Source organism: Hemiscyllium ocellatum, chromosome 17 (genome assembly GCF_020745735.1).
Source record: "Hemiscyllium ocellatum isolate sHemOce1 chromosome 17, sHemOce1.pat.X.cur, whole genome shotgun sequence".
Taxonomy (NCBI): Eukaryota; Metazoa; Chordata; class Chondrichthyes; order Orectolobiformes; family Hemiscylliidae; genus Hemiscyllium; species Hemiscyllium ocellatum.
The window spans coordinates 39,442,983-39,467,742 of record NC_083417.1 but is presented as its reverse complement, the minus strand read 5'-3'; the positions used below and the strand labels follow the sequence as shown (position 1 = coordinate 39,467,742).

Genomic DNA, 24,760 nt, shown 5'->3' with positions numbered 1-24,760 from the left:
AAGCGCAGCAGGTCAGGCGGCATCCAAGGAGCGGGAGAGTCGACGTTTCGGGCATGAACCCTTCTTCAGGAATGAGGAAAGTGTGTCCAGCAGGCTAAGATAAAAGGTAGGGAGAGGGACTTGGGGGAGGGGCATTGGAAATACGATAGGTGGAAGGAGGTCAAGGTGAGGGTGATAGGCCGAAGTGGGGGTGGGGCCGGAGAGGTCAGGAGGAAGATTGCATGTTAGGAAGGCGGTGCTGAGTTTGAGGGATTTGACTGAGACAAGGTGGGGTAGGGGAGATGAGGAAACTGGAGTAATCTGAGTTCATCCCTTGTGGTTGGAGGGTTCCTAGGCGGGAGAAGTGGCGCTCTTCCTCCAGCTGTCGTGTTGCTATGGTCTGGCGATGGAGGAGTCCAAGGACCTGCATGTCCTTGGTGGAGTGGGAGGGAGAGTTGAAGTGTTGAGCCACGGAGTGGTTGGGTTGGTTGGTCCGGGTGGTCCAGAGGAGTTCTCTGAAACGTTCCGCAAGTAGGAGGCCTGTCTCCCCAATATAGAGGAAGCCACATCGGTGCAGCGGATGCAGTAAATGGTGTGTGTGGAGGTGCTGGTGAATTTGTGGCGGATATGGGAGGATCCCTTGGGGCCTTGGAGGGAAGTAAGGGGGAGGTGTGGGGGCAAGTTTTGCATTTCTTGCGGTTGCAGGGGAAGGTGCCGGAAGTGGAGGTTGGGTTGGTGGGGGGTGTGGACCTGACGAGGGAGTCATGGAGGGAGTGGCTCAACACTTCAACTCCCCCTCCCACTCCACCAAGGACATGCAGGTCCTTGGACTCCTCCATCGCCAGACCATAGCAACACGACGGCTGGAGGAAGAGCGCCTCATCTTCCGCCTAGAAACCCTCCAACCACAAGGGATGAACTCAGATTTCTCCAGTTTCCTCATCTCCCCTCCCCCCACCTTGTCTCAGTCAAATCCCTTGAACTCAGCACCGCCTTCCTAACATGCAATCTTCTTCCTGACCTCTCCGGCTCCACCCCCACTCTGGCCTATCACCCTCACCTTGACCTCCTTCCACCTATCGCATTTCCAACGCCCCTTCCCCCAAGTCTCTCCTCTCTACCTTTTATATTAGCCTTCTGGATATACTTTCCTCATTCCTGAAGAAGGGCTCATACCCGAAACGTCGACTCTCCTGCTCCTTGGATGCTGCCTGACCTGCTGCGCTTTTCCAGCAACACATTTTCAGTTCTGTGTTTCATTCACAAGTTCACTGACAGAGCATTTGAGTATCATCCCATTTCCTTTAGGTGTGATAAGATTTGTCTGTTGTCGCACTCCCATGTTTCCCCTTGAAGAAGCTTGTTAGAAGTTACAACTCCGAAATAGTACAATGTAATACCTAGTTAGTTGATATTTTCAGTCTAAGTTTCTCCTGAAGGCTGAAATTAAGAGCCGCAAATGCCACTTTCTGTCTGAAACCTTCCTTCAAATGCAAATGAAGAGTATTGGCTGGACATTTATCCACGTGGATAAAACAACTGAGTAAACCTCTCCTCCCTGGAGATTTATGCGTAAGAACTTCAAGAAAACATGTGGAGTCTTTTCACTTTAAATTTTAATTGTGGTGCATGACTGCTTTTTAGTGTATTGTGGCTTTACTTTTTTATTTTGTGTGGCTACACAAGGCTTTATTTGTCCCAGACTAAACCCTGCAATATGTTTTTGAAATGTTTGCACAACTGCACAGTATATCATGGAACATTGATGTGTGGGCAATTTAAAGTAATATTCTGGATTTACTAATTTACTGCATAAACATTTTACATGCTTCTAGTTACATATTAACCAGGCTAATAAGCTCAAGTCTTTCTAATTCTTCCTCACAATTCAAACCTTTCACGCAAGAAATCATGATTTGGAGATGCCGGTGTTGGGCTGGGGTGTACAAAGTTAAAAATCACACGACACCAGATTATAGTCCAACAGGTTTAATTAGAAGCACTAGCTTTTTGAGCGCTGCTCCTTCATCAGGTGTTTGTGAAGGTCACAACTGTAAGACGCAGAATTTATAGCAAAAGTTTACAGTGTGATGTAACTGAAATTATACATTGAAAAATACCTTGATTGTTTGTTAAGTCTCTCATCTGTTAGAATGACAATGTTAGTTTCACTTCTTTCATAAGTAAATCAGAAAACCTTTTTAAAAAGTTACATTCTCAGGATAACTTTAACAATTGGTGTCAGTCTTGGTAATATGTTGAAGGTGTTGGCCCCCTGTGTTCTGTTGTCTGTGCCAAAATATTTAGACTGACTCTAATCTAAAATGTGGGTTTGTGTGTGTATGAGTGTGTGTGTGTATATGTGTCTAGGGTGGGGGGTTGTGAGTGTCTGTGAGAAAGAGTGCATGTGTGTGTGCTTGAATGTAAAGGGGTCTAAGTCTGTGAAAGGGTGCACAGGTGAGTGTGGGAGTGTGTGTGTGTGTGTGTGTCTGACTGAGGTGGGGAGTACTGAGTGTCTGTGAGAGAGAGTGTATATGTGTGTGTGTGTGTGAGAGTGAAGGAGTCTAAGTCTGTGTGAGTGTGAGTGTGTGTGTGTCAGGGTGTGGGGTGGGGGTAGGGGTTGTGAGTGTAAAGGGGTCTAACTGTGAAACTAACATGGTCATTGTAACAGATGAGAGACTTAACAAATAATCAAGGTATTTTTCAATGTATAATTTCAGTTACATCACACTGTAAACTTTTGCTATAAAGTCTGTGTCTTACAATTGTGTCCTCCACAACCACCTGATGAAGGAGCAGCGCTCCGAAAGCTAGTGCTTTCAATCAAACCTGTTGGACTATAACCTGGTGTCGTGTGATTTTTAACGTTGTTCACAAGAGATCAGTATTTTGACTTTGCACAACTTTCCTTGTTTCTTAGTAACCACAATAGACGCAGTATTTAAGGTTGAAAGCAAAATACTGCAGAACACACAATATCTAAAAGAAGAAAAGACAGAAAATGCTATAAATACACAAAGGTTACACAGTATCTAGGGAAGAATAAAAATATTATATTGAACATTGATTATCATTTAAGGTGTGATGTCACTTGTCAATGAGATGGTAACAACTACCCTCATTTAACATTATTTTAGATTTGGTTCATAATTAAAGCTAAACTCTTTGCCAATGAATGGTTACAATAGGGAATTATCTGCCCAAGCATTATCACTGAAGCCTAATGCTTTCAAAACATGATTTGGAGATGCCGGTGTTGGATTAGGGTATACAAAGTTAAAAATCACACAACACCAAGTTATAGTCCAACAGGTTCAACAGGCGACGACAACGGATGAATGGGCACCGCACAACAATCAACAGACAGGAGGGTTCCCTCCCAGTTGGGGAACACTTCAGTGGTCCAGCACCTTCAACCTCGGACCTTCGGGTGACCATCCTCCAAGGTGGACTTCAGGACAGGCAGCCTAGGAAGTGGCCGAGCAGAGGCTGATAGCTAAGCTCGGTACCCGTAGGGAGGGCCTCAACCGGGACCTTGGGTTCATGTCACATTACATGTGACCACCATTGCACTACACACACACACAGATATTCCTACACACACACACTCTCACATACACATGGACACAGATACACACAGATGCGCACACAGACACCCACACACACCCTTATAGACACACACACTCCCACACTCATACATGCACCCCTCACAGACTTAAGACACTCTGCACTCACTACACACACACACACTTTCTCACACTCACAACCCCCACCCCAGACAGACAGACAGACACAGACAAACAAAGACCCACATGCACACTTATATTTTGTGGGGTGAATTTGTACTTGCAGAGTTACATTGCACTTTGCTCAAAAACTGCATGAATTTATGTAAAACTCTGTTATCTCATTTTTCAATCTAAACATAATGGCATAGTCAGAGAACGCAGGGGGCTAACACCTTCAACATATTGTCTAGCTATCACCATTGTTAACAGCTAACCTGAGAATGCAACTTTTAAAAAAAGTTTTGTGATTTACACATGAAAGGAGTGAAACTATCACTGTATTCTAACAGATGAAAGGCTTAACAATCAATTTTTCAATGTATAATTTCAGTTACATCACACTGTAAATTTTTGCTATAAATTCTGTGTTACGATCGAGCCCTCCACTATCACCTGATGAAGGAGTGTCGCTTCAAAAGCTAGTGTGCTTCCAATTAAATCCATTAGACTATAACCTGGTGATTTTTAGCTTTCAAAACAAGTTAGTTGGTTAATGAAACCAGTGTTATTAAAAACCAAAATCAGTGTTATTTAAAGTTGTTTGATGAAGTGATCAGGAAGGTTGATGAGGGCAGGGTGATAGATGTAGTCTATATGGATTTTGGTAAGGCTTTTGGTAAGATTCCACATGGTTGGCTGCTCTGGAAGGTTAGATCACATGGAATCCAGGGTGAGCTGGCAAATTGGATACAAATTTGGCTTGATGGCAGCACAGTGGCTCAGCGGTTAGCACTGCTGCCTCGTAGTGCCAGAGACCCAGGTTCAATTCCCACCTCAGGCTGTCTGTGTGGTGTTTGCGCATTCTCCCCGTGTCTGTGTGGGTTTGCTCCAGTTTCCTCCCACAGTCCAAACAATGTGCAGGTTAGGTGAATTGGCCATGCTAAATTGCCCATAGTGTTAGGTGTAGGGGAATGGGTCTGGGTGGGTTGCTCTTCCGAAGGTCGGTGTGGACTTGTTGGGCTGAAGGGCCTGTTTCCACACTGTAAGTAATCTAATCTAATCTAAAATTGATGGCAGGAAGCAGAGGGTAATTGTACAAGAATACTTGTTGGACTGGAGGCCTGTGACTAGTGGTGTGCCTCAGAGATCGGTGCTGGGCCCATTACTATTTGTTATCTTTATCAATGATTTGGGTGAGAATGTACAAGGCATGATTAATAAGTTTGATGATATTATCAGAATTTGCAGCAGGACTATGATCAGCTGAGGAAGTGGACCAAGAAATGGCAAATGGAGTTTAATATAGATAATTGTGAAGTCTTGCATTTTGGAAAGTCAAATCAAGGTCAGAGTTCATGGTGAATGGTAGGGTGTTAAGGAGTGTGATGGAACAGGGGATCTTGGAGTTCAGGTTTACTGTTCTCTGAAAGTGGAGTCACAGGTAGACAGGGCATTGAGTATAGGAGTTGGGAAATTATGTTGTAGTTGTACAGGATGTTGGTGAGGCCACACTTGGAGTAGTGTATTCAGTTTTGGTCACCTTGTTATTGGAAGAATGTTATTAAATTGGGAAGAGTGTAGAAGAAATTCATAAGGATGTTGCCCGGACTAAATGGTCTGAGTTATATGGAGGAACATTTTTCTTTAGAGCATAGGAGACAGAGGGGGACCTTATAGAGGTGTGAAAGACTATGAGAGGCATGGATAGGATCAATGCACTCAGTCTTTTTCCCAAGTTTGGGGAATCAAGGCCTAGAGTGCATCGGTTAGAGAGGAAAGAATAAAGGAAACCTGAGGGGCAAGTTTTTTACACAAAGGGTGTTACGCACATGGAATGAACTGCCAGCAGAAGTGATTGAGTTGGGTACATTAATAACATTTAAAAGGCATTTGAACAAATACATGGATAAGAAAGGATTAGAAGGATATGGACCAAGTGCAGGAAAATGGGATTACTGTGAACAGACATTTTGGTTGGCATGGACTAGTTTAGGCCAAAGGGCCTGTTTCCATGTTGTAGGACTCTCTAAGTATCCCCAAGTCCTTTGTGTTGCAGTCTTCTGTAGTTTTTCTCCATTTTAATATTACGTTTTGTTCTCTCTTCCAAATGAACTATTTGACATTTTCACGCATGATCCTCCAGTTGCCAACTTCTTGCCAACTTACATAACCTATCAATATCTCTCTGTGAACTACTTGTATTTTTAATACAAACATTATACTGGGTCAGCTTAATTATCTTATATGATATAATATTAGTATAGATTTACTATAATTAGCTGTAGTTCATGCTAAATATATATTCCGGTGTTTGTCACGACCAGGTTATATTATGTGGTACGTAAACAGATTAGCTCAATTGATTTTTTTAAAAAATGGCTTAACTATGTGTTACTTAAATCACAATGACAAAAAAGTTTAAAATATCTTATACTGGCTTAGGCTGATACATTCACTTGGTATAGTCCCATGTTCTCATTGACATTTATTCTTATGTAATGCCTGATGGATTTTGATGTTATTAAGAAATGTATTCTTAAAGGAAATGGCAAAATTGGTTGCAATGTATGAGACTTAAGTCTTAAAGGAGCATGAATAAATCTTCATTAGATTTTTCACACGGTAAAACTTTTACATTCACTAATTGATAAAAGTTGAGCAATCTTTGACTTGTGCACGTTTGGAAGATAATGACCTAGGGATAAAAGCACACAGTGAGTAGCAAAGCACTTAAAATTAGAATATCTCAACATATATTATCTGCATAAACTTGAGATATGAATGATTAGGGTGGCACAGTGGTTAGCACTGCTGCCTCACAGTGCCAGAGACCCAGGTTCAAGTCCCGCCTCAGGCAACTGTCTGTGTGGAGTTTCCACATTCTCCCTGTGTCTGCGTGGGTTTCCTTCGGGTGCTCTGGTTTCCTCCAACACTCCAAAAATGTGCGGGTTAGGTGAAATGGCCATGTTAAATTGCCCGTAGGGTTAGGTGTAGGGGAATGGGTCTGGGTGGCTTGCTCTTTGGAGGGTTGGTGTGGACTTGTTGGGCTGACAGACCTGTTTCCACACTGTAAGTAATCTAATCTAATAATATATATTAAAGGTGAATTTTCTTATGTAGGAATTTGTTTTTGCAGGATGATCATTCGGGATCAGTTTGCAAAACAAAACTGTTTTCCATGTCCTCCTTTCTGTATTTAATCATTTCCACTATGTGTGTCCTCACTGATCTCACTTAGGTGAATGCAAATGAGTCAGTGATATAGCAGCTGTGAGTTTCCTGCCTTTGCAATGCCAATGCAATGAAATTATCTACCGTGAGTATATAAAGAACAGAATCATCTGATCAATGCAGACTACAGTGAGAGTAGGAGTCTGAAAAGCTTGCTTGGTTGAAACACAGATTCTAATTCTATTAGAGTGCTTATTGAGAGGATCATTATGAATGTAGAGACATGGCTGTAGGATGATATAGACTGGGACCTGAATATTGAAAGAGTCATGGCATTTATGAAGGACAGAAAGCTAGGAAGGTGGTGATGGATTGGTTCTGATGGCATTAGCTCTAAGGAGAGAGATTGCAAAAGTTCAGGTAACAAGAATGCATGAAAACAATTTGGGTAGTGGTGAGGAATGATAAAGGCAAGAAGTCACATGTGCCAGTGATATACTGGCCCCATAATAACAAAAACATGATCAGATGCAATATACAGAAAGGATTCTGAGAGGGTTGAGGAAAGATAGAGGTTTATAAAATCATGAGGGGAGAAGGTGAATGGCAGGTGTGGTGTGGAATTTCAAGACTAGAGAACATGTTTTTATGGTGAGAGGAGAAAGACCTAAGAAAGACATGAAGGGAAATTTCTTTTCCACAGAGAGAAATGAACTTTCCGAGGAAGTGGCGGATGTGGGGACAGTTACGTTTAAAAGACATTTAGATAAGTACATGACTAAGAAATGTTTAGAGGGATATGGGCTAAGCACAGATGGATGGGACTACTTCAATTTGGGATTATGGTCAGCATGGACTGGTTGGACCATAGGGCCTGTTTCTGTGCTGTATGACTCTATGACTCTTTCTGTATATTGCCGTGAAAGATGACAATAACAAATCAATTCAGGTGGCTTAACTCTCATCATTCTCTTCAGTATTTCCTATTCTGATGGTGCTACAGCTAGATCTGCAAGAAAGGGGGCCTAATGCCTCAATGGAAAACAACAAATTGGATCAGAAACAAATTCATCCAATAACTCTCAAAGACAGGCGCATTCATGAAATTAGAAAAGATATTTTGGGATCATAAATGGAAATAAATAAAAAGTGAAACATTCATGAAAAAGTGCTGCTAACAAGGAAGTCTTTAATACTGATTTGAAAAAAGCTGCAGCCCAATGATTGATCCTTGTACTATTCACTTGGTAAAAGTCTGTTAACATGAGAAAGACCCTGCCAGCAATACCTCAGTCCCACTATGAATTAAAAAAAATCCCACTCTCTGCTTTCAGCTTGTTAATCAATCCTCAAGCCATGCTAACAATATTCTCTGCAATACCATGTGCATTAGTTTTGATTATTAACCAACCACCTGTATACAACTTTATTAAATACCTTCTGAAAATCCAAATAGACCACATCCATTGGTTCCATCTTATTGACTCTGTTATTAACACAATCAAAATGCTCTACCACATCTGTCAGACATGATTTCCCCCTCATAAATCCATGTTGACACTGTGCAACCGGACAATTCTTTTCTAAATATCCAGTAATCACATACTTTATAATGGATTGCAATCGGCATTACAGTGATGTAGTGGTAATGTTATTGAACTAGTAATTCAGAATTCCAGGTTCTAATGCTCTGGACACATGTGTCTGAATCCTAAAATGGCAGATGGTGAAATTTGAATTCAAAAGCATGGAACATAAAGCCTAATGATGGCCATGTTGATTGTTGTAAAAATCCATCTGGATCACTTATGTTTTTTAGTGAAATAAATCTGCTGTCGTACCTGGTCTGGCTGATACACAATGCCAGACCCACAATAATAAAGTTCACTCTTAACTGCTCTCTGAAATGGTTGACCAAGTCACAGCATTCCAGGGCAATAAAGGATAAACAACAAATGTTGACCTAGTCAGTGATATCCACATTCCATAAACGACCTTTTTAAAAAAATTCTCATATTTTCCATAATGCTAATATCAGACTAACAGGACTGTCGGTCCCAGTTTTCTCTCTCCCTCCTTTCTCCCTCCCTCCTTTAATAAATGGTGGGGTTACATTTGTGAACTTTCAATCTGCAGATGATATTATAAAATTGACATCATTATGAAAGCTATACATCAATGCATCCATTAGTTCTGTTGGTATCTCTAGGATGAAGGTCATTACAACCTTGAGAATTGCCAACTTTCAGAATCATCAATTTCTCAAATACTACTTCCTTACTAAAGTATTTTTTTTTAGTTTACACTCTCACTAGAACCTTGAATCTTAGGTATTTCAGGGATATTTATTGTGCTTTCTTTTGTAAACAGGACACAAAACACTTATTTAGATTCTCTGGCATTTTTCCTTGTCCTAATATGTACTCTCCCGTCTCTGCCTATAGTGGACTTCTAAAATTTTTTTTATTTTTACAAGCAAAAACTATTTTCATATTTTTTGCTATCTCACATTCACATCCTACTCTCTCTTTCTTGATCAGTTTCTTGGTCCTCCTTTCCTGATTTTAAAATTTCCCAAATTCTCAGGCTTATAATTTTCTGGCAACTTTATTAGCCTCCCCGTTTGATCTAATATTATCAGCCTCTTTAACAATATTCTGGGTTGCCAGACAATTTCACTGGCTCTGAAATGAACTCTAATGGAATTATCATTCCATCAGTATTTAGAATCATAGAGTCATAGAGATGTACAACACGGAAACAGACCCTTCAGTCCAACCCATCCATGCTGACTAGATATCCCAACCCAATCTAGTCCCACCTGCCAGCACCTGGCCCATATCCCTTCAAACCCTTCCTATTCATATACCCATCCAAATGCCTCTTAAATGTTGCAATTGTACCAGCCTCCACCACAACCTCTGGCAGCTCATTCCATACACATACCACCCTTTGAGTGAAAAAGTTGCCCCTTAGGTCTCTTTTATATCTTTCCCCTCTCACCTTAAATCTATGCCCTCTAGTTCTGGACTCCCTAACCCCATGGAAAATACTTTGTCTATTTATGCTATCCGCGCCCGTCATGATTGTATAAACCTCTATAAGGTCACCCATCAGCCTCCGACGCTCCAGGGAAAACAGTCCTATCCTATTCAACCTCTCCCTATAGCTCAAATCCTCCAACCCTAGCAACATCCTTGTAAATCTTTTCTGAACCCTTTTAAGTTTCGCAACATCTTTCCAATAGGAAGGAGACCAGAATTGCACGCAATATTCCAATAGTGGCCTAACCAATGTCCTGTACAGCCGCAACATGACCTCCCAACTCCTGTACTCAGTACTCTGACCAATAAAGGAAAGCATACCAAATGCCTTCTTCACTATCCTATCTACCTGTGACTCCACTTTCAAGGAGCTATGAACCTGCACTCCAAGGTCTCGGTTTAGCAACATTCTCTAGGACCTTACCATTAAGTGTATAAGTCCTGCTAAGATTTGCTTTCCCAAAATGCAGCACCTCATATTTATCTGAATTAAACTCCATCTGCCACTTCTCAGCCAATTGGCCCATCTGGATCACAATCCCATTATAATCTGAGTTTTAAGTGTAGTTGAAAATTTTTAAAGTACATTTTTTGTCCCTTTGATTTCTCTCTTGATCCAATCTTCCTTTTCTTCTTTGTTGAATCGATGTGACATTAGATTCACTATTCTAATTTACACACTGCATAAAATTCCTCCAGATTATCATGTCCCATTGTCACCCGACAGAATGAGTCTCACAACCCAGATGTCCTGCTGGCAATGACTTGTTATGCAAAGTTTAAAACAAAAGCTATTATCAGGTGAATAATCAATAGTGGTGTTTGCCATTCACAGCAAAATCTTAACCAACAGGGCATGCAAATACCTGCATCATACGTTTTTATTTCCGTATTCAGCTTCTAGTCATATTTTATTCAAAGGCTCCATTTGGGATGGACACTGAAAGTCTCTCTTGCAAGTTAGTATTCCTAAGGATTGCTTTCTATTGCACATCAATGTGTTTGTGATGCATGTAACAGATCTGGACTATACAAGTGCACAGAATAATGTTAAACAATAGATTTCATTGTACAGAAAAACTTGACATTCTGGGACAGTGGCTTCTAAGACAGCATCCAGAATATTATATTGCAAAAAGAACTTTGTGTATGACGAAATAAGTATACATTAGATCTATTTTTTGATGTACGATTTGTGAACCGGAGGAGCTCTCACTTGCCCAAGACTCTCACATTAGCTAATAGACTGTGGAGGATAGATATAGTACAGTTCTAGAGTCTAATCCTCTGAACCAAAAGCTCTGCATTCAAGGCCCATGTCAGGATTTGAAGGCCATGGAATGTGTGTTTTGAACAAACAGGTTGAAAATCCATTTGTCCATGTTTAAGTCATATCCCAAAGGCAGGTGGTAAGAGCTGGAGATGTTGCTGATCAGTGATCTAATAGATAGGAATTGGAGACTAACATTATCCGTAGCTCCAGACTATGACAAAAAAATATATGTTTATGGAGTAACTCAGATACCTGGATGGGCAGTGGTTGGTCAGTGTGGATTAGATTGGTGCTAGAGTCACGGAGTTTGCTCTCTGTTCTGAATGACATGGTTAGGTAGCTGTCTCCTTCCTACTCACAGCATAGATTTGATCTCAGTACTGCAATCCTTATTTTCCAGGAGCTTTTTAAGATTTGAATGCAACATTTTGCGTACAGTACTGCCAACTCCAAATTAATGGTCTTGAATGAATGTGCATGTGTCCCATTCTGGATTTAGAATATAATTTGTGATATATCTTAACCATTTGCCAAGGATGTGGATCAAGGCATTACTAGCAGTATTGTAAATTACTTACTGACGAGCTCCATCAACTGAAACTTGACTGTCATGGTACTGGAACTTGGACTCTGATTGTTAGCTTTGTCACAATGACCTATAGAACTAATGTTTCTCTGCTTACTTGTTGCCATTTTCCTTCAGAGCCACTTACAGCAGCATTCCTGCTGTTCCCACTGCTGCAACCTTTGATTTGGGGGGAGGATAGGAATTTCTGAAGAGGGATAAAAGCTGCTGCATTGGCATAGCAGGTATCTGATACCAATCTGAAAGAAGTGGAGGAATTATGTGACAAAATTACTCAGGAATGTCAAGATACCCATGCTTTTATCATCAACAGAGGCAACATGACATTCTTGTTCCATATATTGGAACCTGATCTGCAGATGGTGATGAGTATAGTGTTTGTCTTGTCTGTTTAGGTTAAAGCCACCAGCACATTGAAAGTTAAAAATGAACTAACAGCATTTAGTTAATCCTGTTGTGTGAGGTAAAACAGGCACCTTTACACTAATGCATCCAGCAGGTAATCTGCAACATTAAAATAAGACGAAGCATTGCTGGAGATCTGAAACAAAAACAGAAATTGCTAGAGAAACTCGACAGGTCTGGCAGCATCTTTTGGGAAAAAACAGAGTTAATCTTCTGAGTCCGGTGATTCTTCATTGGAACCATTCTGATGGAGAGTCACCAAGCTCAAAACTTCAACTCTGCATTATTTCCCACAGATGCTGCCAGATCTGCTGAGTTTCTCCAGCAATTTCTGCTTTTGTTAACTTGCTAGACTGTCGACAAGATATTTACAACTTATCTAGTGGAAATCAGGAAACAACCAGAGAAGCCATTTATATAAGTAATTTTGAATATTGATTTAGGATTAAAATTCACTTAATCTGATCATTTAAAAAACTTTTTCAAAACATACATATTTTGCTAGTCTTGGGCCAAAAAGCATCATATGATGCATAATTCTTTACACTAAACCTCAGGAGACTATGACTTTCGTGAATAACAATGCTCCAGGTTTTATTGTGCCACACTTAACATCACAAAACACTTGCAAACTAAATTATGAACAACATCCAGCTACAGTATTAGAAACACCTTGTTTATACTGTATTTGAATTAATATTCATTAGTGAATTACTGCATTTATATTAATTTTACTAATAAGTCAGAATAACTTTGTACTTTTAAAAGCACTGTGAGAAACAAACAGCCTGAGAGATTGAAAGAGACAAGATTCCTGAAGCTAAATCATCAGCAAGAAATGTCCTTGCATTAAGAACTCAGACTTAGTAATGAATGATATAATAGTCAATTTAAAATGAGATGAATATTATGAGATACATTGTCTTAGAATGAGAGATCATGTACACATTGAATGATCCAATTAAATTAAACATTATTAGCAAATTGTATTTCAACAGGAATTACTAATGAAGGGAAGTTAATCTAAAAGGGACTGTAAAATAAAGACTTGAGCACCAGGCTGTACGTACGTGCATCAAGGTTCCCAAGATAACCGAGGTAGTGCAGCAATGGCCCATATCAGCTTTTAGGTTATGGTTGATCTAAAATGAAGATAGTTAGTCCAGGACATCTGCCTGGATTTTAAGAGTTTTCAGTTAGGGCATTTTATCTGCGTGAAAATTGAGGCATTTTGTTTCATGGAAGGAAGATCCCTAATTTTGGGACACTTACATAAAGTGAATTTTGGTGATTCAAGAAGGTAGTTTAATATCATTTCTCAAGGCCAGCTAGGGATGGACAATAAATATTGGCCCAGCCAGGAATGTACACATCCCATTGAATGAATCTCTGTTAAGTATAAATGCTTAAACTGTAAAGTTTGAAGAGATTAATTTGAAACCTTTAACTGGGTGAGTGAAAAAAAAATGCAAAATGATCTAAGCTCCTTTAGTCAGACTCCGAAAGTTAGAGTCTCCTGAGGTTTAATGCAAAGAATTATGCATCATATGATGCAATAAGTTAGAACCTAACGAATTTGACAGTTTGAGAGTTGATCAAGATATTTTTGAATTATAAATTGCTGTTAACATAAATAAAAATAGTTTCCAAATAAAAATATTTGAAAATTAATTCTTGATTTAGAACAATAGATGTCAAGCAATAAAAAGAGTAGTAGAGATGCCAAGATCAAGACCTTAAAATAAGTGAACGAATTCGCAAATGAAGTTGCGTAATGAAATCATTGAGTGATTAAAAACAGAAAAATGTCAGGATACAGTTGCCAAAAAAGTGAATTATTATAAACGTAACTGGAAGAATCGGTGAGAGAAACATTGTATAACTGGTCATTTAGGGCACACTAGGGAGGTGTTAAAAATAAAAGCATATGGATTCCATAAAGCACACTTTATCTTTGTCATGAGAAGATGAGTGAGTTAGAAGGAATAATAACACATCAGATGGCAATTATCACTGCATGTGGAAAGAAAAGACTAAATGACATTAGAAGAATGGGATGAGTAGAAACCTCCTACACTCATGCTGTCAAAATTGGGAAAATGAAGAATGAGCTGATCCTGTTCAATGCCTGAACCTGCAGTGTTCCAGTAGCACCTTATGTTGTTGCCACTGCACCAGCTCACAGCCTTCTTTGCATCAGCCCCAGCATATCCAATCACACTGATACTTGTGACTACGCAAATGCCAACCCCAAGTTCAGTTCCAGCTATGTCCATTTGTTTATGTCTATGTCTATTTATCTCCAAACATCCACTGAGAGTGTACCAGCTCCAAAATTAACTGCAGAGCTGCAGCCTATGGCTAATAATCAAGAGTGTCAAATCAGCTCCTTCTTCAGCAGTGATGCAAGCAATGGTACAGCATGCATCTGGAGATGTACAGTACAGTATGATGACGGAGTAGATCAAACTGCTCCTCTTTCCCATGATGATATAGAAATCTGCATTAGAGAGTCGAGAAACACCAGCAGAGGGGATGATTCCCTGAAAATGGACAAAGGAAAAGGTCACTTAGACTTGAATTTTAAAAAGATGTGAAGGAGAAGGAACAGGTTAAACACTGTAAAAAGCCTGTCTGTGTGTGAATGCAGCAGTTTTTATGTCGATCATCTTTTGTTGACTGGTTTCATTTCAGTGTTTAAAATTGTTTCTCGTTCTATTTTGTTATTTGTGTACATATATATCTTCACAGGGGTTGGTTAGCTCAGTTGACTGGGCAGTTGGTTTGTGATTCAGTGTGATGGCCAACAATATGGATTCAATTCTTGCACCTGCTGAGGTTACCATGATGGATTCTCCTTCTCAACCTTTCCCCTTGACTAGGGTGTGATGACTATCAGGTTAAAACACCAAAAGTTGTCTGCCTCTAATGAGAAAGCAGCCACGTGGTCTGATTAGACTGCTTTCATTTTTAAAAAAATCTTCATGGAGCAGTATTAATGTGATTGCTGAGTCTGTTAGAACTTAGAAACTGAGTCGTACAGTTTTTGTCAGTTTAATGGGTTGCATTGCCCTTTTAAGAGATTGAGTGAATGACTAGATTACTAACAGTGTGGAAACAGGCCCTTCGGCCCAACAAGTCCACACCGACCCTCTGAAGAGCAACCTACCCAGACCCATTTCCCTACATTTATCCCCTCACCTAACACTGCAGGCAATTTAGCTGGCCAATTCACCTAAACTACTCATTTTTGGACTGGGAGGAAACCAGAGCACCCGGAGTAAACCCATGCAGACAAGGGTAGAATGTGCAAGCTCCACACAAATAGTTGCCTGATTGGGGAATTGAACCCGTGTCTCTGGCGCTGTGAGGCAGCAGTGTGAGCCACCGTGCCGCCCATAACTTAGCTTGTCAGAGATAAGTGATAGGGATCCAGCTGGAAGTGCCCAAAAAATAATCTGTTTGTTTTGGAATATGTGCAATTTAAAAACTAAATTGGGAGTTTTAAGGTTAATTGTTATAAATATGGATATCTCAATAGTGCACAATGAAACTTTTAGTTAGTTGAAATGATCGTTGTATGTGGGAGTCTTTAATTCACCGAATCGTAGAATTGTTGAATTGTTACAGATTCCAGATTTTAAAAAAAACACACCCACGTATGCTCAGCAGATTTAATTTTTAAACATTCAATTGTGTGAATTGAAAACTGATTGTATGGTTGCAAATTTTACAATAATGTAGTATTGGATAATACATATTGAAAGATGCTTACAAAACAATGGGAACTATTTTGTTGTTATTGTTCCTTGTAATAATGAAGAAAAAAATTGAAAAAAAAAGTTACAAATTAAAGTGGGAGAGAAAAGTATTAAACTCCCAGGAGCCCAAAACAGTATTAGAAAAGAAAATGATTCATAAGGTGATATGCCTTTACTAGCTTGATTCTTTGCCGTTTGAAGTTAGTAACGGTGTTTTTAACTCTACTCAGCATTTTTACTTACTTTTGGATTTTTTTGTAAAGACATTTAATAGAAATAAGAAATTTTGACAAATATTAAAAATTTAAATGAACCTATTAGTCCAACAATACTGATAATGAATTTAGAATAATTTTGAGATGTAATAGGTCTAAAGAGATTAATCAATTTACTTATGAAATACTGTTATTTATGATATGAAGGAACAAATGTACAAGCTTGCTATTGGATTAGGATACTGTATTCCTCCATTACTTGAACATCTGGCTGATTAGATGGAAGGAATTGATTTCTCCAATAAAGGCTTCTGTACAATTCAACAATGGAATATAAACTTCACAAAAATAAAACCTGATCTTGGAAACAAGAAGCATTGATGGAATTGTGGACTTAATATTGAAATAATATTACAATAATATTAAACATGCTCGTTGAAGTCTAACTGTTTGTGTTAATTGATTTGTCTGTATTTGTATTATTAAGGACTTAAGGCTATTTATGAATTATACTGTTTAAATTGGAAAGCTATGTTTTCCCATTTTAGAAAGGAATAGGTAGCTAGTGATAGATCAATGTGTTTCATATGCAAATGGGTGAACTTGAGAATAATTTTCATTTTTATACTTTAGTATAAGATTTAATTAATCTGATATTTTAATTCATTACAAACACATTTATTTTGTTTATCCAATAAGGTCTAAACACTATTTTGTGAATAACACTGCTCCATTTCTATTGTTCAATACTTAACAATCCCCAATCATTGAAAAATTAAATGAGTAGCAGCCAGCAACAGCATTGGAAGCACTCAATTATACTGTCACGTAAGATTAAGTAATTGATGATCATTAGTGAATAATGGCTGTATTTTTATTTTACTGTTATTAAGACTCATTAATAAAAATTGTGCATTTTTAAAAGCACTGGGAGAAATAAATAAGTTACAAGAATGGGTAAGGACAAGTCTCTTCCAGCTAATTCTTATCTACCAGGACCAACCTTGCACTGAGAACACAGACTTAATAATGAGTGAGATACTGTTGAATTTAAAAGGAGACGAATATTGTTCCATTGTCTTAGAGTGACAAATCATTTATGCATAGAAAGATCCAATCAAATTAAGTAATACATTAGGAAATTGGATTTTAACAACAATTTTTAATTAAGGGGTGAGGCAGGGTTAACACCAAAGGAAATATACCGTAACAATTTTGAACGTGATGTCATGCCCACAAGTGAAGAATGACTCCACATAACTAAGGGCAGTGAAGCAATGGCTGGCATTACGGAGTTTAGATTGATCTAAGGAGAGGATAATTAGTTCGGCACTTCTCACCAGATTTTATCAGCTGTCAGAGACAATTAATCAGCCAATTTTATAAAGGTGAGGTATTTTGTCTTGAGGAAGGAAGATGAATGAGTTGTTTTTTGATCTAATTTGAAGTCTGTCTTGTATTTCTGATAAGTATAACTTTCGTGAATTTTGTTTGTTATATAAATTAGTTTTAGTTGTTAGTTGAGTGTTGCACTTGATTACATGTAACAAACCCTGACAGTATTTATCAGCTCCATGTTCTTGTCTTGTCTGATGATGTACCTCTGTCGCACTTGTAGTGTCTAAATTGTATAGTTTGAAAGGTCACCTTTAAGCATTTAATTAAGTGAGCTAAACCAAATTGAATTAACATAAATTATTTAAACATTCTTTAGTAGTATACATATATCTACAGGATTATTTACCAGGCCAAGACATTTACAGTTTATCCTATGGAATGCAGGAGACAACTAGGGAATGCCCAACTCTTTGACCAGAAAGCCGTGTTATCACAAGTACAGGGGATTACGGATGGCTCTTGAACGGTTAACAATGTGCTACACAATAACTTTGGGCCGAATCTTACTTTTATTGGCTAACTGCTCGTTGAGGAATAGTTTGGTGCAGTTTTTTTTTGCTACAAGGTCAAGTGAGTTTTCCCATTATATCTTACAAAATTCCTGCCCTCTCGCCTGATTCTATTTCCATCTTAGCATGTACTGTTCCTGGAGAAACTCACCATTGCCAGGAGATCCCAGAATTGATGGACATCCCTAACACTGGTGCCATCTTTAAAATCCTATTGCGCACCTGTACAAGCACTATCAGTACAGAGCTGTCCTGCACAGTTTCTGGTATGTGTCTGAGACATGGCAGACAAGAAAAATGTGCAATCCCACTTTGTGGCAGGTACCAGGAGAAACTGATGGACAGGTGGAACATCTTCTTCCCTAAAGATCAGCAAAGGAGGCTATGGCACCAAACCATGACAGTCTGTTCTGGGGTTGCCCAACCAGGTCAACGCAGTCTTAGCCATCTGGAGAAAGGCAGAGGACTGTAGTGAGAACGTCACCCTGCCAGCTTAAATACTACCATTCACATTCACTCTATCTTTGTGATTGTACCCACCTGTCAGCAAGGCTCCACTGCTTTCAGTATTGCCAAAATCAGCTTTCCTCACTCCACCACAATCCCTGAAATGACTAACCCTGCATGCCCACTGCGCTGCCTACAAGCTTGCTCAGGACACCTCCCCACCTGCACCAAGATGGAGCATACATAGAACATTCCAGCACAGTACAGGCCCTTCAGCCCTCGATGTTGTGCCGACAATCTGAAGCTCATCTAACCTACACTATTCCATTTTCATCCATATGTTTATCCAATGGCCATTTAAATGCCCTTAAAGTTGGTGAGTCTACTACTGTTGCAGGCAGAGTGTTCCATGCCCCTATTACTCTCTGAGTAAAGAAACTACCTCTGACATCTGTCCTATATTTATCACCCCTCAATTTAAAGTTATGCCCACTCGTGCTAGCCATCACCATCTAAGGAAAAAGGCTCTCACTGTCCAACAATCTAACCCCCTGATTATCTTATATGCCTCAATTAAGTCAAAGCTGATTTGGCGCAGATGTTCGCAGGTAAAAGGATGGCTGGAAAATGGAACGCCTTCAAAAATGAGATAACGAGACTCCAGAGAAAATATATTCCTTGTTAGGGTGAAAGGAAAGGCTGGTAGGTTTAGGGAATGCTGGATGACTAAAAAAATTGAAGACTTGGTTAAGAAAAAGAAGGAAGCATATGTCAGGTATAGACAGGATAGATTGAGTGAATCCTTAGAAGAGTATAAAGGCAGTAGGAGTATACTTAAGAGAGAAATCAGGAGGGCAAAACGGGGACATGAGGTAGCTTTGGCAAATAGAGTTAAGGAGAACCTAAAGGGTTTTTGCACATACATTAAGGACAAAAGGGTAACTAGGGAGAGGATAGGGCCCCTCAAAGATCAGCAAAGCGGCTGTGTGCACAGCTGCAGGAGATGGGGCAGATACTAAATGAGTATTGTGCGATAGAGTTTGCTGTGGAAAAGGACATGGAAGATAGAGAATGTAGGGAAATAGATGGTGACATCTTGAAAAATGTCCTTGAAGTGCTGGATGTCTTGAATTACATAAAAGTGGATAAATCCCCAGGACCTGATCAGGTATACCCTAGAACTCTGTGGAAAGCTAGGGAAGTGATTGCTGGGCCTCTGTAAGAGATATTTGTATCATCAATAGTCACAGGTGAGGTGCTGGAAGACTGGAGGTTGGCTAACGTGTTGCCACTGTTTAAGAAAGGTGGTAAGGACAAGCCAGGGAACTATAGACCAGTGAGCCTGACGTTGGTGGTGGGCAAGTTGTTGGAGGGAATCCTGAGGGAAAGGATGTGCATGTATTTGGAAAGACAAGGACTGATTTGGGATAGTCAACATGGCTTTATGCATGGGAAATCATGTCTCACAAACTTGATTGAGTTTTGTGAAGAAGTAACAAAGAGTATTGATGAGGACAAAGCTGTAGATGTGATCTATATGGACATCAGTAAGGCATTCAAAAAGGTTCCCCATGGGAGACTGGTAAGCAAGGTTAGATCTCGTGGAATACAGGGACACCTTTCCATTTGGATGCAGAATTAGCTCAAAGGTAGAAGATAGAGGGTGGTGGTAGAAGAATGTTTTTCAGACTGGAGGCCTGTGACCAGTGGTGTACCACAAGGATCAGTGCTGGGTCCAGTACTTTTCATCATTTATATAAATGATTTGGATGTGAGCACAAGAGATGTAGTTAGTAAGTTTGCTGATGACACCAAAATTGGAGGTGTAGGGGACAGCAAAGAAGGTTACCTCAGATTACAACAGGATCTTGATCAGATGAACAAATGGGCTGAGAAGTGGCAGATGCAGTTTAATTCAGATAAACGTGAAGTGCTGCATTTTGGGAAAACAAATCTGAGCAGGACTTATATAATTAATGGTAAGGCCTATGGAGTATTGCTGAACAAAGAGACCTTGGTTCATAGCTCCTTGAAAGTGGAGTCACAGGTAGATAGGATAGTGAAGAAGGCATTTGGTATGCTTTCCTTTATTGATCAGAGTATTGATTACAGGAGTTGGGAGGTCATGTTATGGCTGTACAGGACATTGGTTAGGCCACTTCTGGAATATTGCATGAAATTCTGGTCTCCTTTATATTGAAAGGATGTTGTGAAACTTGAAAGGGTTCAGAAAAGATTTACAAGAATGTCAAAAGAAAAACAATCTTATACAGTGAGGGCATTGGGTGGAGGACTTGATCTTAACGGTTGTAAAATATAATACAGTTCTTGGCTGCATAAGCTTGCAAATCTGGCTATTTAACAATAGGCTGGGTTTTGTCATCATCACTGCACTGATGTGATTTGTACTTCTTCACTTCTGCCATGTATTTGACCCACACATCTCCACCTCAGGCTTCAGCCTCCTCTTCAGTCTTATGTTTCTTGGCTACCATTCCCATTTTGAGGGTTGGAGGATTTGAACTATCGGGAGAGGTTGAATAGACTAGGGCTGTTTTCCCTGGAGCATCGGAGGCTGAGGGGTGACCTTATAGAGCCTTATAAAATCATGAGGGGCATGAATAGGATAAATAGACAAAGTCTTTTCCATGGGGTAGGGGTGTCCTGAACTAGAGGGCATAGGTTTAGAGTGAGAGGGAAAGATATAAAAGAGACTGAAGGAGCAATTTTTTCACTCTGAGGGTGGTATGTGTATGGAATGAGCTGCCAGAAGAACTGGTAGAGGCTGGTACAATTGCAACATTTAAAAGGCATCTGGTTGGGTATGTGAATAAGAAGGGTTTGGAGGGGTATGGGCCGGGTGCAGGCAGGTGGGACTAGATTGGGTTGGGATATCTGGTCGGCATAGACGGGTTGGACCGAAGGGTCTGTTTCCATACTGGACATCTCTATGACTCTGTGACACTAAGTCACCTCGCAAGCTTCTTCTCTCCAAGGTAAATAGCCTGAAGATCCTCAGCCTTTCCTCATATAACCTTCCCTCCATATCAGGCAACTTCCTAGTAACTCTCCCCTGAACCCTTTCCAACGCTTCCACATACTTCCGACAATTCGATGACCAGAACTGTATGCAATATTCCAAGTGCAGCCGCACCAGAGTTTTGTACAGCTGCAGCATGACCTCATGGCTCTGAAACTCAGTCCCTCTACCAATAAAAGCTAACACACCGTTTGCCTTAACAACCCAATCAACCTGGGTGGCAACTTTCAGGGATCCGTGTACATGAAAACCGAGATCTCTCTGCCCATCCACACTATCAAAAATCTTACTATTAGCCCAGTACTCTTTACTCCTGTTACTCCTTCCAAAGTGAATCACTTCACACTGTTCCACATGAAACTCCATTTACCACCAACTCTGCAGCTTACCTATGTCCCTCTGTAACCTACAACGTCCTTTGTCATTATCCACAACTCTACTGACCTTAGAGTCATCAGCAAATTTTCTGGCGCACTTTTCTACGCCTTCATTCAGGTTGTTTATAACAATGACAAACAGCAGTGGACCCAAAACAGATCGTAGCAGTGCATCACTAGTAACTGAACTCAAGGATGAAGATTTTCCATCAACCACCACCCTCAGTCTTTTTTCAGCTAGCCAGTTTCTGATCCAAACCACTAAATCACCCTCAATCCCATGCCTCCATATTTTGCGCAATTGCCTGCTGTGGGGAACCTTATCAAACACCTTACTGAAATCCAGATACACCACATCAACTGCTTTACCCTCATCCACCTATTTGGTCACCTTCTCAAAGAACTCAATAAGGTTTGTGAGACACGACCTACCCTTCACAAAACCATGTTGACTATCCCTAACCAACGTATTCTTTTCTAGATGATTATAAATCCTATCTCTTGTAACCTTTTCCAACACTTTACCCACAACGGAATTAAGGCTCACCTGTCTATAATTACCAGGATTGTCTCTACTCCCCTTCTTGAACAAGGGAACAATATTTGCTGTCCTCCAGTCTTCTGGCACTACTCCTGTTGACAATGATGACATAAAGATCAAAGCCAAAGGCTCTCCAATCTCCTCCCTGGCTTTCCAGAAAATCCTTGGATAAATCCCATCCCGGCTAGGGGGCTTACCTATTTTTACATTTTCCAGAATTACTAACAACTCCTCCTTGTGAACCTCAATCCCATCTAGTTTAGTAGCCTATATCTTAGTATTCTCCTTGACAATATTGTCTTTTTCTAGAGTGAATACTGACAAAAAATATTCATTTAACGCTTCCCCATCTTCTCGGACTCCATGCAGAACTTTTTACTGCTATCCTTGATTGGCCCTAATCTTACTCTAGTCATTCTTTTATTCCTGATATAGCTATAGAAAGCCTTAGGGTTTTCTGTGATCCTATCCACCAAAGATTTCTCATGTCCCCTCCTGGCTCTTTTTAGTTCTCTCTTTCGATCTTTCCTGGCTAACCTGTAACTCATAAGTGCCCTAACTGAGCCTTCACATCTCATCCTAACATAAGCCTTCTTCTTCCAGTTGACAAGAGATTCAATTTCCTTAGTAAACCACGGCTCCTGCTCTCGACAACTTCTCTGCCTGACAGATACATCCTTATCAAGGACCCGCAGTAGCTGTCCCCTGAATAAGCTCCACATTTCAATTGTGCCCATCCCCTGCAGTTTCCTTCCCCATGCTATGCATTCCAAATCTTGCCTATTCACATGTAATTGCCTTTCCCCTAGTTATAATACTTGCCCTGTGGTATACCTATCCATTTCCTTCGCTAAAGTAAATATAACTGAATGGTTATATCATCAAAGTGCTCACCTACCTCCAAATTTAACACCTGGCTGGATTCATTACCCAGTACGAAATCCAATGTTGTCTTGTCTCTTGTGTCAGGAATCCCTCCTGCACACAGTGGGCAAAAACTGACCCATCTAAAGTGCTGCAACTATAGTATTCACAGTCAATAATTTTAAAGTTAAAGGCCCCCATAACAGCTACCCTGCCACTCTCGTTCCTACCAAGGATCATCTTTGCTATCCTTCCCTCTACAGTAACAGCTGTGCCACCCACTTTTGTCTCTGACAATACCAGCCTCTCTTTCATTCCATAAGGATACCAACTCCACAGGGCAGAAAGAGTAAAGTGGGTGGTGTGCTGCCCACCATTTGCATTCTTGGCTCCTTATGTCCGGAGGTTTCTGACCCTGCCTGCCCCAAGTGGCTCCATGACTGCATAACTGATCACGTCCAAGCCCCTGGGCTGGTAACAGAGCACTCCCTTGACTTACCCTCCTGCTGAGACCCATGACCAATGGTTCTTCCCCTTGATTGGATTGCAGACAGCCATCGCAGTCTTCCTGACTTTGAGTCTGCACTAAACAGCAAGGCAATACAGTAGTGCTGTGGGCCTGGTATCTGTGACTGAGGGGGATAGTTTGCAAAGGCAAGCCAGGATGTTGTGAGAATCCAGCTAAGTTCAGAGGGGGTGGGCACTATGAGAGTAAGTAAAGAGTATGCGGATGCAGCCTGGTCCATTCTATGAGCTGAGTGTATGCCCCTGAGTTCTTGCTGCACCATTATAGTGATAGTTGCTGGTGCTCCCCTAGGCAGAGGCACCATGAAAGAACAGAGACATACCATGGTGGTTCTTAGAGGCTGGCACATATCACATGTCAATGTCATAGATTTGGGGCACGTGTGATCTATGCCCATGGAACTTCCCATGAGAAGCTGATTACTAATGTACAAAGCTGCCTCACAACATCAGGGACATGAGTTTGATTCCTGCCTTAGGCGACTGTCTGTGTGGAGTTTGTATATTCTCCCCGTGTCTGCATGAGTTTCCTCCCACAGTCCAGAAGCCAACAAAAAAAGAAATAAGGAGGGAGAACATTAAATATGAGAGTAAGTTAGCCAGTAATATAATGGAAGTTTGTAAGATTTTTTAGAAATACGTAAAGGACAAAAGAGAGGCAAAAGTGGGCATTGAGCTATTGGAAAATGATGCTGGGGAGATAATAGTGGGGAACAAAGAAATGGCAGAGGAACTGAAGACATGAGTAATATCCCAAAAATTCAAGATAGTGAGGGGCAGAGCTGTGTATGGTGGCCATTACTAAGGAGTAGGTGCTAGAAAAACGGAATGGCCTGAAGTTGGATAAATCACCTGGCCAAGATGGACTACACCTCAGAGTTCAAAGGGAGCGAGCTG

General features: G+C 40.3%; 1 long non-coding RNA gene across 1 annotated transcript in view; it reads left to right on the top strand.

Annotated features, from left to right (window-relative positions):
• The first annotated feature begins 10,837 nt into the window (after nucleotides 1-10,837).
• LOC132823708 (uncharacterized) overlaps nucleotides 10,838-24,760 on the top strand; it is a 29,017-nt gene continuing 15,094 nt past the window's right edge. Inside the window, exon 1 of the long non-coding RNA XR_009645578.1 lies at nucleotides 10,838-10,881. This is a non-coding gene — a long non-coding RNA (uncharacterized LOC132823708). The remainder of the gene's footprint in view (nucleotides 10,882-24,760) is intronic.